This window comes from Akebia trifoliata, chromosome 10 (genome assembly GCF_017979445.1).
Source record: "Akebia trifoliata isolate Shusen 1 chromosome 10, ASM1797944v1, whole genome shotgun sequence".
In the NCBI taxonomy this organism is placed as follows: Eukaryota; Viridiplantae; Streptophyta; class Magnoliopsida; order Ranunculales; family Lardizabalaceae; genus Akebia; species Akebia trifoliata.
In genome coordinates, this window is record NC_141384.1 from 5747900 (window position 1) to 5768132 (window position 20233).

A 20233-nucleotide genomic window follows, 5' to 3' on the forward strand; every position below is an offset into this window, starting at 1 on the left:
AATACATGCTTAAAGTCGGTGGGTCAAAGTTACAAAGATGCTTGAGATTTTAAAGGTATCTCGAATTATTCCGATATAATGTATTTTGGTGAGAAATAGCGAGAATCTCGTGACCACCGACACTTATTCTCTCTCGAGTCGTACTGGGTTGACACAGGTTTTACTGTGATTCTCACAATTCTGACGTGGAGATGTATACATAACCGTAGATGGTTTTTACTCGTATCGCGAGGAAACATATCTATGGTTATGTGAACATCCCACGTCAGAATTGTGAGAATCGCAGTAAATGCCTTGTGTCATTCTAGCATTTTCCTTCTTTGTTTGTACGAATTTTGCTACTTTAAAATTTTGAATCTGTTTTGTGCTGAGGTGCATCCACATCAGCATCAACGGTTGTTCGTTGTGATGACGTCATCCTAAGTGTTAATCCTACGTGGCCCATTATGCATTATTTGGTATCTTAGACCAATAGTTAAAATAAACCATCTAATCCTATTATCCAAATGTTTGATCTGATTTTGATACGATCACGATGAAAAGAAATCTGGTTAATGTGTCCCATTCTGAAGAAAGATATAATCGTTAACATCTTTATCATCTACACCTTTTATTCTAAATTTTTGGGGTCGAAAATATGATTTTATTCTGCATTTCAACTCTATCTAGAACTATATCTTTTGTCAAATCAAATTTTCGGATTGGATTAAATATTGCGTCGAAGACGGACTAACATAAAGTATTCATTTGTAAATCATAAACATATGATTCAAACTTGTGGGGCCAATCAGAGTTGATTCTAGTCTATTATTTTTGAAGTTTGGCAAGTCTTCAAGGCTCACATTTCTACACCTTGCTTGTGTGATTTTTCGCCCTAAAACTAGTTCAACACTTGTTTTTTTTCAAAAACACGTGATAAATATTATTTTGTGATTACGATGAAAGGGAATCTATTAGTTAATGTGTCTCATTCTGAAGAAAATTAATAACATTGACATCTTTATGATTACATATTATCATACATTGTTGTGGTTGAAAATATTATTGTATTTTATATGTCAACTTTATAGACGCTCCAATTTGAATGAGCCTCACTCGAAAATGGCTCAAAAAGATGTATTTTGTCAAAAAGATTTTTAACCGATTTAAGGGTTAAAATCTTCAAAATTTGACATTTTTGTTTAAATCAAAGATCATAAAACTCTCAATAGTCCAATTGACCCACAATAAGACTTACCTAAACCCTATCATCTTCTCAACCTATTATCATTCTAATCCTTTCATAAAAAGTATACTAAAACCTTAAGCCTATCAAACCCAAATCCAAATCCTATATTGATCTCACCTTCATTCAAATTCAATTCCTAACTTAATCAAGTTTAACCCAACTCTTAAGTCTAATTGACCTAAATTCATTTTAATACAACCCAATCTAAATGTTACCCAATCTTAAGTCAAAATTCTCTACTTAAGCCCAAAATCATCTCCATGCTCACAATTAATCATCATAAAAATTAATGATTTTCAATGAGAGACATATGTCACCACCACAACCCACCACCTTACATTCATTTACCCAACCTCATCACCATTCTCAAAAAGTTAATCAACCCATACCTCAATCCACACTCATGTCATAACCTAACTTCATCATATTTTCCTTAAAATACTTCACAAGCTATTTTCATACCTGTACACCCATTCTCCTTAATCAACTCACCTAACACACACCCATACCTCTTTTGATACTCGTCACAATTTTCTCCACCCTCCCAAAATATCAACAACCACCCTCTTACATAACCATTCTTTTAACCAACATCCACACCCCCTTAACCCCACCTAACATTCAACCCATATGAGTTGAAGGATCCAACTCATTTGGGTAAAAAATAACTCATTTGCATCATTTTCCATATATACCCCTCCCCTGATATCAAATCTCCTAGACGTCACCCACAAGTCAAAATCCTATAGAATCCCCTTCTCCCACAAATCCTCAAGACTTGAATTCCAAAGGCTTGAATCCCTTCTCTCAAGCCTTTCCACTCTCAATCCTTCTAAAAAACTCTCTCAATTCACAACTCACAATCCCTGCACTAAAATACCTTGATTAGCATTATCAAATTCAAATATAAAAACAAGAAGACATATTTAGAGTTCAAGAGAAAGAAAATTCAAGAAAATAAGACTCCAAAGACAAAATAAAGTAATGACAAAGTGATGTGAACAATCCCCCTTCTCTCCCCTCCATTTTCCTATTCTATCGTCCTTATTTTTCTTATTTTATTTTTGGTTTAGAATAATCGTATGATGTAATTCTAACCCTCCCCTATATCTAGTAGATTGGACCTCGATGTGGTAAAAAATATAGGGGTTGAAGTTTCTTTTAAAAATAAAATTAGACCATTTTTAATCCCTAATAACAAGTTGCACACACCACAAAACTCATTTTAATGTTAAAGAAAGTTGAGCCCTTCTCATTCTATATGAGAATGATCCCATAATCCCAAAGTCAACATTTTTCCAAAACTTGTTCTTTAAAGGAAAAACATGGTAGGTCTCTTATCTTAATGTGGTGACCCTCCTAATTTAAGTCAACATCGAAAGTCCCTTACGTATAAAGGTATGAAACTATCATTTTCTCAAAAAAATTTCTTTCCTTTTATATTTTCTAAAATGACTATATTTTTAAAGGTTACCACATTTTGGTGGAGAGATAAGGGTGCCTAATACCTTCTTCTCTCTATCTAATTGATTCATTACCTAAATCTTAGTTGTTTGATACTTTATCTGTACGAGAGTCACTACAAAGAAAAAGAAAGTATTTTTCTCACAATCATATTCCAGGTATCCATTCACACCATTTTCTAAAAAAGAATGGTGGTGACTCCAAATCCATGTAGAGGTGATATTTAAACTCGAAAATCACGCATTTACAAATTCTGTCTAAAGTTGTAGCATTTGCAAAGTTAGGTCTTCAAATTGAAAACTAAGCTTCAACAATGTATCGTACATATATTAACATAAACTGTTCACTTAATTTGTAAAAAATAAAATAAAATGAATCAAACTTATGGGGTCAATCAGAGTCGATTCTAGTCTATGTTGCTTTTAAAGTCTATATATGACAATTCACAGAGGTTCTTCTAAGAGGTTCATTGTTCTACTCCTCTCTTATATGATTTTTCACCCTAAAACGGGTTCAATCCTTGTATTTTCGAAAGATGACTTAAATTTAACAAGCTTAAATAAGAGAGAGAGAAAGAGAGTTCTTATTAAGTAATAAAAATAACAACACTAGTTAAGACCTAACTTAAAATTGGATTAGGCTTGGATTTTGCACTAAAAAGTTGGTGTTTCCAAATAGACCATAAAACACCTTGTAAAACATATTTTGTAATTAAAATAATTGAATATCAAAGGAGTTTTAAGTGGGCCTTTTTCTTTTCCATCATCATCATCCACTTTAATTAAGAGATTATTTAATATATTTACTTAAAGGGGTATCTCTAAAAGCAAATGAGATTTTAATAAGCAAAATGGAAAGAGATTCCCCATATATTTTATTGTCTTCTATTCAAAAACAGCATAAAGTGGGAGAAGATTTTCAAGGCATGATTTATCTTTTCATTTACTTGGCATTAAATGGAAGATGCCCCCTTTCATTTTCATCAATTATCTAGCTATAAACAATTAATCTTTAGTTAGGGTCAAAATTGAGTTCAACTCCCCTTGTTGACCACTCACAAAGATTTATCTCTACCTACTTGATATGTGTGATTAGTGGGGTATTGCATGTACCTAAGGAATTTAGGTGAGATATGATGTTCTAAGAGGTCAATTACCTTGCCCTTGCTAGTCCTACGGGTTAGGAACCCTATCATAATAAATAAATAAATCTAATATATATATTTTAAAAATTTAAAATCTATTAAATTTTATTTATTTTTAATATAATATTGTAATAATTTCTTTCCATCATAAAAATAAATAAATAAATAAATAAATAAATAAATAATCTATTAAATTTTAATTCTAAAATACATTTTTATTTATTTTAATAGAATATTTTAATAATTTTCTTACAAACTTGAGATTTTACTACCAACAATGGAAATATATTTTTGATCTTGATCTCTAAGTTCATAAGCAATCTTCACAATGATGACCTTCTTTGCCAAAAATAACTTCATTATGATATTCGTTATCTTTTCTAGGTATGCAAGTTTAGAGAATGGTACTTATTAAGTGAGAGATTTATCGGAGAGACTCATCTGTTGCAATTTTATGACAAAAACTCCCTTATTTTATCAAGTTTGTTACTAACAAGTCTTACTTTATGTTAGCATGACTACCTTAGTGAAATTCCAAATCTTATTAAGGATCATTGGGCCCACATGAATTATCAAATTGGCAATCAAATACCATAGCCTTTTAGATGTCTAGAAAAACTCAGATCCAAAAGAAAAAAATTCAAAAACAAATCCTTTTTGAACTTGATCGAAGGTGTTCAAAGTAGATAACTACCCAACTCCCAAATTTGAAACTAAAATTCAATTGTGAATATTTTTTTTTCTTCTATATATGTAAACAATTTTAAATCATCATCTTGACAATTTTAGATTTCGAATTTAAATGTAAAACGACAGTAGAGACACTCTTCAACTAAACTTGTGACTAGATGAATAAATAAATCATGTATACGTAGCACGTGGTCACAAATGTAGAATAAACTTTACGTGAAGATGAAAAAAAGATAAATATTGATATTTTCAAATGTAATATAAATAAAACAATATATAATACAATCAGAGATAAATCTTGACATTCAAATAAATTTTTTACTAATCATAGTCAACAAAACAAATCATCAACAGTCGAATTTCTCCAACAGACGTAAGTCAGGGGAGATTGAAGAAACAAAATTGAATAAAACTAGTTTGAAAGATTACTTAGTTGGATCAAATTGGCCACTAATCACAGTAAAGAGAGAGAGAAAGAGAGAAAAGTAAAGAATGGCTGCTAAAGATGCTGGAGAATTTGGCTACTAATGATGTTGTTAGTATCATCGACAACTTGTGTCACTTTATTCAAGATCTAAAAAAATCTCATAATTATGGGATTGTGGACTTTTGGGAACCTTCCCATTCTCTTTCAAATTAGTGCCATTGTTAGTGTCAGAATTCACTCTCATTGGTCGACAATGACTACCAACCACTTCGATGAGACATATTCGTGGGAAGTTGGAATTTCTTTAAGAAGAAGAGTTGAAAATTTTACTTAGAATTCCTTCATTGTATTCTTCCTTTCAAGAGATCTATTCCAAAGTCCTTTCAAGTTTCAATTATATATATATATATATATATATATATTTTTGGCTTTGAATTAGATATGATGTAAGCTGCATGTATATATGTGCCCAATATTATATATATATATATATTGGCTTTTAATTAGATATGATGTAAGCTGCATGTATATATGTGCCCAATATTATATGTATAAATATACAAGGCTCAGTTTGTTTGACAATTTGCAATTTAACTCCCATGTCTTGGGTTCAAGTCCAATTTACCCATAAAAATTCAACTTTGGTGGCATCTTGAATTTTAACTCGAAAGTTATAGAGATTTGTGTTTGAGTCAGACAAATAGCCTATTACGAGTTGAGTCAATAAAAAAAATTTAATTTAAAAGAAAAAAAAAAATCAATTGAACCATTCGGTTCAATTAATTTGATCAATGACTCGATTGGATTTGTGAAAGGACCAATCCAGTTTTTAGGTGATTTTTAACATAAGTAATGTTTTCTAACTCCTCACGTGGCATACTCAAAATACTCTCCTGATGTAATATATTTTAAAGCCACAATAGATCTTTCTTCCTTGAAACACACAATTACACATATTTATGGGGATGTGCATATGTGTATCTTGAGACATAACAATTATGATTCTAGCATATGTCACGTTTGGAGAATATTTTGAGTATACCATGTTGAGGATTCTTTTTTGAATCCCCACGTGCATACTCAAAATACTCTCATGATGTAGTATGTCTTAGAATTATAAATCTTTCTTCCTCAGGATACACACTTACATATATTTATGGGGATGTACATATGTGTATCTTGAGGCATAGAAGCTATGGTTCTAGCACATGCCACGTTAGGAGAATATTTTGAATATGCCATGTTGGGGAGTCATATTGTCAGGACTCTTTTAACATATCCCTCTAAGATTTGGTGAAAATTTGAGATGCCTCTTGTGCTTTGAAATTGATGACATGTCCCCTTGACATAAAGTCTTCTTTTATAAATTAATAAAAAAATGATTTAACTTAATAAGATTTTAATTATTGGACCCATATAAATTGTCATGTTGGAAAAATAACACTATAACCCTAAATTCAAGCTTAGAACAGATTTAAGACAAATAAAATAAAATGCAAAATTATTTTTTTGCTTGATCTATGCTTTAAAAATGGATGACCACTTAAATTCTTAAATTTCAAATTCAAATCCAACGGTGAAAAATCATCTTTTTAATTATTAGAATCTAGTAATCTACACCCCCAATGATTTTATTTTTGGGTTTGAACTGTCGATTGGCCCAACCAGATCAGTCATGGAGGTCAATGATTGATCCAATTTTTAAAACATTGCTTTAACAAGATCAAAATAAAGAGGAAAGTACAACAATATGAATAATGAGTCCCAAAATCATTGAACCCTAGAGATATATTTTAAAATATTTATTAAAAAAGATGGGAGTGACTAATTGTGAATCAGCTAATACCTATTTGTGAAATTGGTGATATTAGATTTACCTACCTTGACCAAAAGTCAATGTTGTTTTCTGTTGATGATTTAACGATAAAATTTTAATTTTATTGAAAATTCCCCTCAAAAACTTAAATTACTAAATAAAAGTAGGAAGAAAAAAAAATAAAATTTCATCGTTTAACCATCAACAAAAAAACTACGTTGACTTTCGGTCAAGAAGATAAACTTAATCTTGTATTTTGCAGGGGATAAACCTAATATCACCAATTTCGCAGGACTGTCACTAAATTACCCTTCCATTATTTGATGTTCACAAGAACGGTATAAAAGTAAAATCATGAAAGTAACCTCATCATATATATAATTTTAATAAAATGAATAATATATTTTGATAAAGTAAAAAAATCAAAAAAGCAATTTTCATAAAATTATTTGTGGAAAAAAAAAAAAAAAACTTTTCTCGCTCCATGTATTCTCTTCCAAGTAAATATTAGTAAGTGCCTATATTTTTGGAAATATGTATCAAAAGTCCCTTCTAAAAAAATATGGACTCTTTAGCATGTTTTATCAAATATTAGTCTATAAATGATTTTTGAAGTGAAAATATCGTAATTATCCTTTCAACGATTTTTTTAGGTTTAAAGAAACGTGTTATTTGAGAATGTTTGAGGTACTCCTACATTTTAAAATTAATAACATGCCCTTGACCATAACAATCTCTTATAAAAACAATGAGAAAAAAATTCTTGTTTTTTCTTTTCGAAAACTAGTAATCGTTAACTCACATAGATGATGATGATGATGGAGATAAGTATAATAATAATCATTATAAAATTTATTTGATCTAAGTATATTAGATTTATTATAATATATAAATAATTTTTAATAATTAAAACTTAATTTTAGAATTCGACTTGAATATTCATTGAGTTGATTCAAGTAAACATTTAACAAGTTGATATAAATGAGTCAAATAAAATTATAATGAATTTATGAATACATTTTACGAAATTAAAAATATTTATTTTTCACAAAAATATTAATGACCCATAAATTAGTCAAGTTTTTTATTTGACTCGGTATATTTTTAGATCAAATCTTTTTGTAGAGTTGTTAAAAGGGTATTTCAAGAATTTTTCTTGAAAACATCCTTAATAGGTCAATATTTTATTAAATGAGACTCAAATGGTCTGTATAGTTTATTAGAGGACCATTCGGTACATATTCCCAATAAAGAGTCGTTCATGGTCATTGTCCCTTAATATTATGGCGCTCTCAAGTATCAACCATTCTCCTCAAAGGTCCATTATGAAAAAAAAATTTGTATGTATCTAATGGCTAGAAATCACCAATCATACTAATTTTAAAATATATAATCAGGCTATTTGATGAGTGAGGGCATTGATTATTTTTTACTCACGAGAAAGTCAACATAGGATTTCACAAATCCCAAGGACAAGAGATCCATTTGAGCGTAAGTCAACCACGGGATATTGGTTTACACATGGGGGAGGAGCAAAGCTGGCATGCTGAGTCTAGTTACTACTACACGAGTCCCACACACCACTCCACAACTCTAGGCTGGAAATTCAAGTTTCATCAGCTTTGATCGTATTGACGTTTGAACTCGCATTTTTGATATATAGAATAGGGGCTTACAGATTGTTTCACATGCGCTGCAACAACAAACAAAGCCCCTATATGGGGCTATCGTAACGATGTAATATAGAACCACTATTTATCCTCTTGCGTGAGTGAAAGGTAACCTGTGGGGCCGTTAGTTCGGTAATAAGATATGAGATTTTGGCGACAAATTGCACAAATGTGGGATGTCTGATGAATTGGGGATGCCCTTAATACATGTGGCTTAGTGTCATTGGTCGATCCTGGATTTTGTAAAATCTTGTATTGACTTTCTTGAGAGCAAAATAATTTTCCTAGTTAACTAAAAAATTTACTTGTCACAACTCACAACGTAGATGATTACGAAAGGTAACAAAATGATCATATATAAGGCCAAAATTATTGGTTCCCCATGTGTCTAGAAATATTTAATTATTTATCAAAAGTGTCACTTAACCATTTTGATATTTATTTATTTATACTAAAACGGGTACCTATTGCACAGGCAAATTGACGATGTTACTTTTTAAACCTTCTTGTTGACCTCAAATGAAAATATCATAAATTTTTTTTACAAGATTATTAAAATACCAGAACTATATATATTAGGATTGATTTCAGATTCAAAATAAGTATATACAGGTAAATTTAACTAAAATGGGTACTCTCATTTTTTTGTTTTGTTTTGAAAATTCAGGATTTTATAAAAATTTGGAAAAAATCTATAAACGTAAATACAGTATAGTCTGTGCAAAAGATACCCATTTTGATAAAATTAAAATAATAGCAAAACAGGCTTATGACCCTTTAGATAAATGTATCAGTAATTTGGGCAAAATACTGGGCCATTTTGGTAAAACACCCTAAATGATTCTTAGACAAGAATAAAGTTAAAAAAACAGACACCCATGTCGATCCCAACCATATTGGGTATCACTTTATTGGTTCATGAATCTGTCAAATCAGATATGGATACTAACATGGCAAGCCTTAAAAGACTGTACCACAGGGCTCTTAAACAAGATTGGCGACCCAACCATCATAAGTACGGCAAGTATTTTTCCAAAATTACTGATTTAACCACAATTTTTATTTTAGAATTTTTTTTTTTTTTTTTTGGGTGGGAGTGTCTGAACTTACATCTCGCTAGGAGGACCGGAAGACTCGTGGCCCAAGCCAAGGCATATGGGTACCTTTTTCTGGCACGTGCAACGCCCGCACATCACACACACTAGGTAAGTGAGGGTGTGCCCTCGCGGGTGGTCTTGAGGAAATATTGCTCATATTAACTATCAAACTCACAACGTATAGACTTTCACCACTTATTGAATCCAAAATTACCATTGAGTCACCTCTCCAAATTAAAAAAAAGGCATATATTTGGTTTGCTATTTATTTATTTTTATCAAAACTTGTGTCTTATGTACAAACCATAGTAATGAAGTTTGGATTAAGTGATTATTCCACTAGGGTTCAATTTATTTAATTTGGATAGGTTAAAAAAAGTTGCACAAAAAAATAGGAATTTTTTTTTAGGGAACATACAAATGATGGTTTCGATAAATTTCTTATTAAATTCATCTTTAACCTCTCTAAAAATAAGATATTTTTATTGAGATTTGAAAGTTGAAGAAAATTAATTTTGACCATGAAAGATAAAAATGTAGTCATAGTCGAGGATTTATCAATAAATCATTGATTAATTTGTTGTTTCATAGATTTAATCGGCTAGTCCATTATTAAGATAATTGTTTGGTTAATCCATTACTTTTGGCAAAATGAAATTTCCTCTTAGTAGCATAATTGGTACCTTAGGTACCAATAATAGAGCACTAGAATATCATTCATCAAGTGATAAGTAGCTAAAGAGTACTTTAACCTTAGGCATTAGTTATCGTGAATTTTCTTTACAATTTTGACCTCAAGATTATACCTCACATCATACAATGTGACCGAACGTGTGCAAGAATCATAAATGCTTTTCATTGAGAATACAAGTCAAAAAGCATTTATGATTCATACACACTTTCACGTCAGGATGTTCAATATGAGGTACAATCTTCAGGTCACTCTAGCACGACTCATAAAAAATAATGTTGATTGTAATGAGCCTTTCTAATCGTTCTATGACTACTAAGGATTATGTGTTTAGTGGAACAATTTCTTGGAAGTCTTAATAAAAATACAAGCCGTGCTCTAGTAGCCGTACAAGACACTGCATTTCACACTGTGCTGACATGAAATTGTACACAGAGCCATAGATGCTTGCACACATCCATGTCAGAGTAGTGTGAAACACAGTATACTACGTGAAAACTGAAAAATTTTACAGAAAAAATTGATGGGCAAAGGCCCACAAATTTTAGAAATTAAATTTTGATGGTCTAGAACCGTAAAAATTATTGATGCTCCTAGATTTGACGGCTTAGAGCTGTCGAATTTCTCCCATCCTTCATTAATTTGACTGTTTTTACCTGTTGAAAAATAAAATTTGATAATGAAAAATTCGAAGCCAATTCGACCCTTTCGTCCGTCGAATTTTATGAAATTTGACGGCCCACAGCCCTCAAATTTGGGCTTTTTTGACATTGCGTATCTTGCACGGTCACTTTTAACATTTAAAAAAAAAACTATCATACGTTAGTCTTCTATGAAACATGCAAGGCCTTCTGCCAAATATGGCTCACTGTAATATTCTTACTAACGTAGTGTTATATTCTTTGTCAAGGAAGAAGATTATTGCCTTCTATCTCTAAAGACAATCTTGAATTTAGAAGAAGAAAATACAATAAAATACCTCTCTAGCTAAAAAACAATGAAACTTTTTCGATAAACTAAATGAAGAAAAGCATCCCTCACCATATTTAAATAGATTGTCAAACTTGTAATTTGATCATAATTCATATTATTATTGTACTTGACAAAAAAGGTAAAATTTCTAAAATAGTAGAATATATATTTAGACCAAAACTTTCCTATTAATTTACTTTAATTTTTTTTTAATAATAACCTAATTCAACAAATTTGACTCAAAATATACCAAAATATTTTGGAATGGAAATTAATAAATAAATAAAAAATGTAACTCGAAAAATGCCATTTGAACCTGAAATGATCTTTTTGCAATCATGAAACATACCCGACAGCCTACGACAATTACATTTTTTTTCCATCGTGCTCATCATAAGCTTTTCGAATTTGTAATTATAGTCATTTTGATTTATGATCGTGAAATTATGCCTGTTTGAACGTAAGACGCAAATTTAACCTTTCGACATCACTTGTATACATTAATTGTAATTGTACAAATGCCATTGGCAAATTTCAAAACTGTTATTATAATGCTAAGTCACAAAAAAATCGTCACAAGCACACAATTTGAATTCAATGGCTAGAAATCAAAATCACTTGAGTTCAATGTACATCATTATCAAATTCGAGCTTTCGGCGGAAAGAGATGGGGGAGGGAGGAGTGTGGAAGATACTAAGAATGGAAAACGACGTTCACTCGTTTTAAAGAAAGAAAGTCGTTTTCCTCTCGCGTGAAGAAAAAATACATATACGAATGTTGTTTTATTTTCTGCCCTTTTCGGGCAACCCAAAAATTGAAATACCTCTTCTCTCGAAAAGTGTATTTCTTCTCCCCTCTTCCCATGCAAATCAAAGGCAGTCAAACTCCATACCCCATACAACAATTTCGAGTCGTCTCAAATTTTTGACAGATCAAAACAACCTTTATAATGATTCCACGATGACGTCTAGGCGTTACCTGCTTAGTAATTGAGGCGTGGAACAATTTCTTCCAAGTCTCAATAAACAAACTATTATAACTCAGTCTACTATGGAGTTTGAGCTAATTGCACTACCTACGACTAATGATAAGGTGGGTTGGATCAAATAGGCCTCACTATGATACACAGTTACACCCATTACTTTTACACATTGTAAGAGTACTATTTCCACTGGAAAATTTCAAACTTGTTATTAGAGTCATATGATAATATGACGCCCCCCCTACGCCTCCATCACAGAGCCGTAGATCATTTTCCCTGGGATACATAAGAAAAAGATTTATGGTTATGTGTATCCCAAGGCAAATGGTTTACAATTCTGTGATGGGTGTGTGTGTCAAGGGGGCCGCCAGCAAATCATTACACTTGTTATTATAATGGTAAGTCAAAAAAAATTGTTGCAAGCCCACACAATTTAAATTCAATGGCTAGAAATCACCCATGAAAATCGCTCGTGTTCAATGTATATTCAATGCAAATGGGTGGAATCGCAATAGTGAATTTGTGGTTCTTGAAGGATGGATAGTTTGATTTGCATCAATATCGTTATCCAATTCGAGCTTGTGGTGGGGGATGAGCGTTTGGAAGACACTAAGAACTGAAAAGGAATTCATATGTTCACACATGATTCCAAAGGTGTGAATGAAAAAAATCCAATATATATCTCGAGAACATATTGAATATCCCTAAGATAAATTCCAACCATTAGATTCCGCATTTATGTGGTTGGGATCATGTGTGAACATATGACTTCCTTTTCCATAGTTTTAGTTATGTATATTTCTTAGCCCAGCAAATGTGGGATCAATTTTGAATTAATTTGATCCAGCCCAGTCATAAACTCAAAGTCAGGCCCGTAGGCTGGCCCATTTGGGGATGGGTTAAATAAAATATGTTGATCATGAAATAAACATATACATCTGTTCTGACCATCATACCCTTAAGATATGGTCATTAATCGTTGCTCCACTATGGGTCTATGCATTTTCTTTGGACCTAATTAATTTTGTGGAATACTAAAAAGCAAGCTACCATTTCTCGATCTAGTACTAAAGCCGAATATCGTGCTCTTGCATCAACTGCAACAGATATCCAATGGCTCTCTTTTCTTCTTCAACACTTGGATGTTCCTATGCTTCAACCTCCTTCACTACATTGTGATAATGTGAGTGCAACCTATCTGACATTGAATCCGGTTCTCCATGCTCATACAAGCCATATCGAAGTAGATTACCATTTTCTTCGTGAAAGAGTTACTCGTGACGCCCTTCGAAATGTGTTTGTTCTAGTACTGATCAAATCACTGATATTTTTACCAAGTGTCTCTCTTCCAAAAGATTTCAACATTTGTGAGATAAACTAACCGTTCGCCCGTGCTTGACCTATCAGCTTGAGGGAGGGTGTAAAACAGTTCACTCTCATAATCTGAGTACAAATGATCCACATCATCAATCCACATTGACAGCTACAGATAAAGTCTATCCCACTCTTATTCATGAAGTAGTGGTCCACAACTGTCCCTGGCACATCTTCATTCACATAAGATCATGTTAATTAGTAGAGCTATGTACTCTATAACTAATCTTTTCATTAAACAGAAAGTAAGAAAAAAAGTTGTGAGAATAAGTTATTCTCCAACTTAGTTGAACTTTCACTCTTCCTCAGTATTGTCTTTAGGTTGGACTTCTTCGCCATGTTTTGTAAACTCTTTATTATTGTTGTTGTTGTCATCGTCTTCGTCTTAATTTGCCACATGTTCATCTATTATCTCTTTGGTTTCTTCTATATGTGGAGTTGGTGATAGTACTTGTTCTTCCGACAATGTCGACGAGTCACAAGGATTAATGGGCTTCTCATCCAAAGAATTATTTTGTTAAATTTCTATTACTTCAATTGGACTTGGATCAAGGGGTGACAGTATTTGGATATCAAGTTCTTCTTCATTGATGAATTTAATCGTCTCTTCTTCAACTTCTTGCACCGTTGTAGCTTTATTTTCTTTCTCAAGTTTAATCCCTTGTGATTCAATCACTTCGAGATCACTACTAGGAGTCGTGGTAGTACTACTTGAGGTGGTAGCTTTAGTTTCTTTCTTAGGAGTACTAGTGCTTATTGTGCTCTTTTTTTTTGTTCCCCGGCTTTGTAAAAACTGGCTGAGACTTTAAAATTTGCGGTGTCTTCGACATTTTTTCTAAGATGGGTTTCGGAGAACTTGCTTTATGCTTAGGCAGAGGAGATGATGGTTTGAGTTACTTTCCTCTCCCGCTGGCCGATAAAGTTCGATTGAAGTTGAGATGGTGATGGAGGCTTTTCGAGCAATTTTCTTCGACTACTAGGAGTTTGTTTAAGTGTTGTATCATCAGAAACTTGTTTCTTCCCATACTTGCAAACATTATCCTAACCCGAGCTTACTGTATGCTTTAGATAAATCATGTATTACGTAGCAGCTAATGTAGAACGTACTTTACGTGAAGATGAGAAAAAGACAAGTACTGATATTTTTAAATGTAATACAAATAAGATAATATACAATACAATCAGAGATAAATTTCAAACATTCGATTAAATTTTTTACTAATCACTTGGTCAACAAAACATGTCATCAACAGCCGAACTTCTCCAACAGACGAAAGTTGGAGAGATTGAAGAAACAAAATCGAATAAAACTAGTTTGAAAGATTAGTTAGTTGGATCAAATTGGCCACTAATCACAGTAAGAGAGAGAGAGAGAGAGAAAAGTAAAGAACGGCTGCTAAAGATGCTGGAGAATTTGGCTACTAATGATGTTGTTAGTATCATCGACAACTTGTCTCTTTTTTCAAGATCTAAAAAATCTCATCATTATGGGATTGTAGACTTTTGGGAACGTTCCCATTCTCTTTCAAATTAAGTGCCATTGTTAGTGTCAGAGTTCACTCTCATTGGTCGACAATGACTACCAACCACTATGCCGAGACATATTCTCGTGGGAAGTTGGAATTTCTTTAAGAAGAAGAGTTGAAAATTTTACTTGCAATTCCTTGACTGTATTCTCCCTTTCAAGAGATCTATTCCAAAGTCCTTTCAAGTTTCAAGTAGATATTTTTTTTTTTGGCTTTGAATTAGATATGATGTAAAGCTGCATGTATATATGTGCCGAATATTATATGTATACATAAATATACAAGGCTAAGTTTATTTGACAATTTGCAATTTAACTCTCATGTCGTGGGTTCAAGTCCAATTAGAATCAGACCTATTGGCTCCTATGAGTCGAGTCAATCAAAAAATTTCAAATTTGAAAAAAAAAAAAAATCTACTGGACCGTTGGGTTTAGTTAATTTGATGGGATTTGTAAAAGGACCAATCCAATTTTTGGATGATTTTTAACATAAGTACTGTTTTTTGACTCCCCATGTGGCATACTCAAAATACTCTCTTGATGTAGTAGGTCCTAGAATCATAGATATTTCTTTCTCGGGATACACAATTACACATATTTATGGGGATGTACATATGTGTATCCTAAGGCATAAAAGTTATGGTTCTAGCACATGCTACGTCAGGAGAATATTTTGAGTATACCACGTTGGGGACTCTTTTCTGACTTCCAACATCGCATACTCAAAATACTGTCCTAATATAGCATGTCCTAGAATCATAGATCTTTTTTCCTTAGGATTCACAACTACACATATTTATGGGGATGTGCATATGTGGATCTTGAGGCATAAAAGTTATGATTTTGGCACATGCCACGTCAGGAGAATATTTTGAGTATACCATCACTACAAAATAAACGGTCTTCCCCGGAATTTTCAAATCGCCTCAATATGATAAAGAACCGTCGGTATTATATATCAACGGCGGTTGGTCTTTAGCTGGCAATTTTGGCGTCGGGGAAAGTTATAGCGGCGTTTTTAATGGTGGTTATAGAACCGCCAGTAATTCTATATTTTTTCCAACGGTTTTATAACTAATTACCAGCGGTTATGAAGTACCGATACAACTTTTTCGTCCACATGTATTTTCTTTTACCGGCGGTTATAAATGGCCGGCAATACATACTATAAACGGCGCTTATCGAAAACCGCCACTAAAATAATATATTAGAGGCGAATTAAAAACTGCTGGTAATATAATATATTAACGGCATGTTTGATAACCGCCATTAAATTCTGTATTAGAGGCTTTTTAAAAACTGCCGCTGATATAATACATTAACGGCATTTTCAAAACTGCCGTCAAATTTTGTATTAGAGGCGCTTTAGAACCGCCGATAATATGTAATATTAGCGGCATTTACTAGGAACCGCCGGTAAAATAAGTATTGTGGGCGCTTAAGAAACCGCCGGTAATAGTATTACTAATATTAAAAAAAATTGCCGTACATGCCTCTAACAAACAATAATTAATAACCAAATTGTTACCATATAAGTGACTGGAAATACTTCCCTTGAGAGTAACCCAAAAGGCTGTTGAGATTCCGATGCCGAATGGATGAGAGATAACGTGCCTGATAGGAAATAGTCTCAATCATCCAAGACAAAACATGAAAAAAAAAAAAAAAAGCAGGATCAAGGAAAAAAAAAAAGATCACCATTGGCAAATTTGCCAATACAATATGAAAAAATACAAAGGATTAATCTGTAAGAAAGAAAAATGATCAAGCCACATCAACTTGAAATTTAAGGGGAATTTGAAATTTATTCATACTAAAAAGGACTTAGAATAATAAATACTGCATCAACTTGCTAATATGCAATGCTTATATCTTGTGAAGTCCTTAGATAACTGCCAATAGTTGTAAAGCATCCAAGGTGTTTATTACCTCTGTTGTAAATTCCAGAGTAGGTGCACCAACTCACTTTTTATTTGCAACGATCATTCCAACATGAAAGACCTTGCTTCTGTCAAAGACAACTCAACCTTGATGTTTCCTCCTGCTGCAAATTACCAGAAAAAAAAAAAAAACAAAAAGCAATGTAGTTGAAAAATTCCTATAAACTCAATAAACTTGAAAATTTCCTTATCCTCTTAAAGGCAATGTAGTTGCACATGCAACACTACCTTGAAGGGATGAATCAGAGAAACCTGTCTCAGAAGTTCTTGAAATGCTCCTTCTATGAGATGGGCAGAACCATAAAAATTTAATTACAATTTCTACTAATACCATGGCTCTTGCAACACCTCCAAGTAATGCTGCGAGATTCCTTTACATTTGGTATGGGACACACTTCAACAATGTAGAACATTGATCTTAGGGTATGTACTCATAAATAGTTAACCTGAAATATAAATTATATAAGCAAAAAAGAAAAGAAAAAGAAAGTGTGTGGTGGGAACACAAAACTACAATTAGAAAACAACAACAAACAATCAAAGCCATTAGATTTTTAACAAATGATTTGGGAAATACAAGTCGAATATTGAATGAAGGCATCAAGAAGAACAATGGACTGTCATGGAGAAAAATAACAGATTACAACATTTATGAGAGCACGAGGCACCCGTTGTGTTATACTTTATGCCACTATTGAAAAATCTTTGAATGAGTAAACTACGTTGCAAGTAATGAATTCTTTTTAATTCAATAGAAACTTGAATCTGAAATTTTCGGTTCATGATTAACAACTATGAAATCGACACATTTTAACTCCAAATTTCATGGGAAAGGAGCTTCAAACCTTGATCAAGCCGATTAACAAGTGGTTTAAACCAGTTGGCATTAGCAGAATGAATAATGTTGTCTTCATTATCATCTCAGAGCTTCAGCAAAATTGATTCCGCTTTCCTTTTTGAATTCGTATTCAGAAGCCTAACAAGGGAATTAATTGCCTTGCTTTGTTCTAAGAGTTTCTTGGATGCAGATTATTTCAAATATGTGAAAAATAAAGGTTTTGGTGCAATGGCACTAGATTATTTCAAATATGTGAAAAATAAAGTTGAAAACATCCACTAACCAGGATTTATTGCTGAATCAATCTAAATGCCCAGCAAGTCTGATGCACCATGAGCATATGATGTAACCTGATATGAAAAAAATAGAACTCTCAAAAGCGCACCTCCAGTTAAGCCAACCAGCACCAAAAATAGATGGAGAGATGCAATTCATTAATAAAAGGAAAAATATAAATATAAATAAATAAATTTAAAGGTCATGGTGCTTGGCCAAAAAAAGTTCGTGGGACACCAAGATAGACCACTGCAATTTGCACGATATGATCTGTCATATTCTATATGGAGCAACTTTCGGTATGAAAGAATAAGTTATCGAGAAGGGCAGCCTTCTACTTGGAAGCATAGCTATTTGCATCTCCACCTTTGTCATTGTCAGTAGGTGCACGCCAGAAGCATGTGAGTATGCCTTTATTTATCACAGGAGCTCCTTCAACCTGCCATTTTTATTGTACATTAGAAATTGATGTCCTGAGGCCGGTCAAGAATGCCCAAGTGCAAGAAAGGATGCTTATTTATGTTATCTAGGTAACAAGGACATGGACGTGTGTTAGTGTTTGGCATGTGAATGAAGGTGTAAGATACGGCACCTTTGAGAAGTTGGAGAAGCTGACACATTTGTGGCTGTACAAATGCATTAATAATAACATTTTATTCAGAAGTTTTTTTTTTCCTCAAATACAAATAAGGAATGTATGATAAGTACAAGAAAACCTTTATATATATCATAATAACTTAGTAAAAGTAGATTTACATAATCAAACCCTGATTGTGTACCAAGGTAAGAAATTAATATACGGAAGATGAATTACTCTAACTCTATGTATAGAAATCATTAACATACAGGGTGGCACTACCTTCGTGTTAAGAGTGTGTTGGGATGTGTACACATGTTGATACATGTCATACACATCAAAACCCTATAAGTGTCCTTGTTACATAGAAAATAGGACATAATAATGAATTTTGGCTGAAAGAAAAAGGAAACACTAGCATAAAATCAAGATGGGATGTTAATTTTAGGGAGATGATTTTTTTGGCAGAGAGTACATGCCAAGAATAAGATATTGGATGCCTACAACATAAATTTCTCATACCAGAAGAACTTCAAAACAAGTCAATTACAGTTTTTGGACATGGATCAAAGATTTGCATTATTTGAAGCCCTCTTTGGTAATGTAAGGGAACATGCAGATGAAACAGAGTAACAAAATTCAATATTAAAAACTACCTTCCAACTCTCGATCAATCCCGTTTGTGCATTCATGTTTATTTCCCATAAGTGTTGCTTGCTCACCCTGATGGTATCACCAAGACACTCACCAAGCAAAGAAGTATCTACCATTTTGAGAACCAAGAAAGCATGTACACTCATAATCTGTAAACAATATATGAAAATTTTATAACCTTAATTGTAAACATCTATTTAAGTAATGAGAACAACACATACATAGGGAAGACATTCTCTTCTGGCAGGTAACTGGACTTGCGTCGAAGTGACGACGTGACCAGCATCAACCCAGCGTGTGGGGTACGAAAGTTTTCCGGTGAATGTTAAAAGTATTTCCGCTGCAGAAGATGATGCCCACAGAGGATACCATGGAGATGATTCCCATTCAATATCATAACTGCTTTGGGGTTCTATTGCTGGAAGAGAGAGTACCCCAGATCCAAGGCTGAGACCATCCCCATGAACAATCCAGCTAAACTCTAATGCATGTGTTGTCTCAAAAAAGTTTGCATTCGTTATCTGCAAAAAAAAGCATCTCATTGGCAGTTGTAATGATATTCACATGTTTGGAGAAGTTTGACAAATAAGAGAAATATGAATGTACCTTGAGTATGTTGTCCCTGATTGAAATCTTTATTGATTGATAGACATATTTAGTACATGAGTAATGACATCAGCAAACAATGTGATTAAAGAAAAGATAGTCAAAACATGTGCTTAGCTAAAAAACAAGTTGAAACACATGGACACACTTAAAATAAAAGTTACATTTATGCATAAATCTTATATGAGAAATATAAATTAAATTGGAATTACCATTTCGTGCAGGGTGAGGAGTTCGATCTGGCCATGTCAGGCCATTCAA

The 20233-nt window shown here is 32.8% G+C and overlaps 1 long non-coding RNA gene across 1 annotated transcript; it reads right to left on the reverse strand.

Moving 5' to 3' along the window:
- Positions 1 to 16877: 16877 nt before the first annotated feature.
- On the reverse strand, positions 16878 to 18165 carry LOC147392946 (uncharacterized). The gene is made up of 3 exons (XR_015181912.1): positions 17867 to 18165; positions 17250 to 17467; positions 16878 to 17125 (listed from the first exon to the last, which is right to left on the reverse strand). It is a non-coding gene; the product is annotated as an uncharacterized LOC147392946 (long non-coding RNA).
- Between the last annotated feature and the right edge of the window lie 2068 nt (positions 18166 to 20233).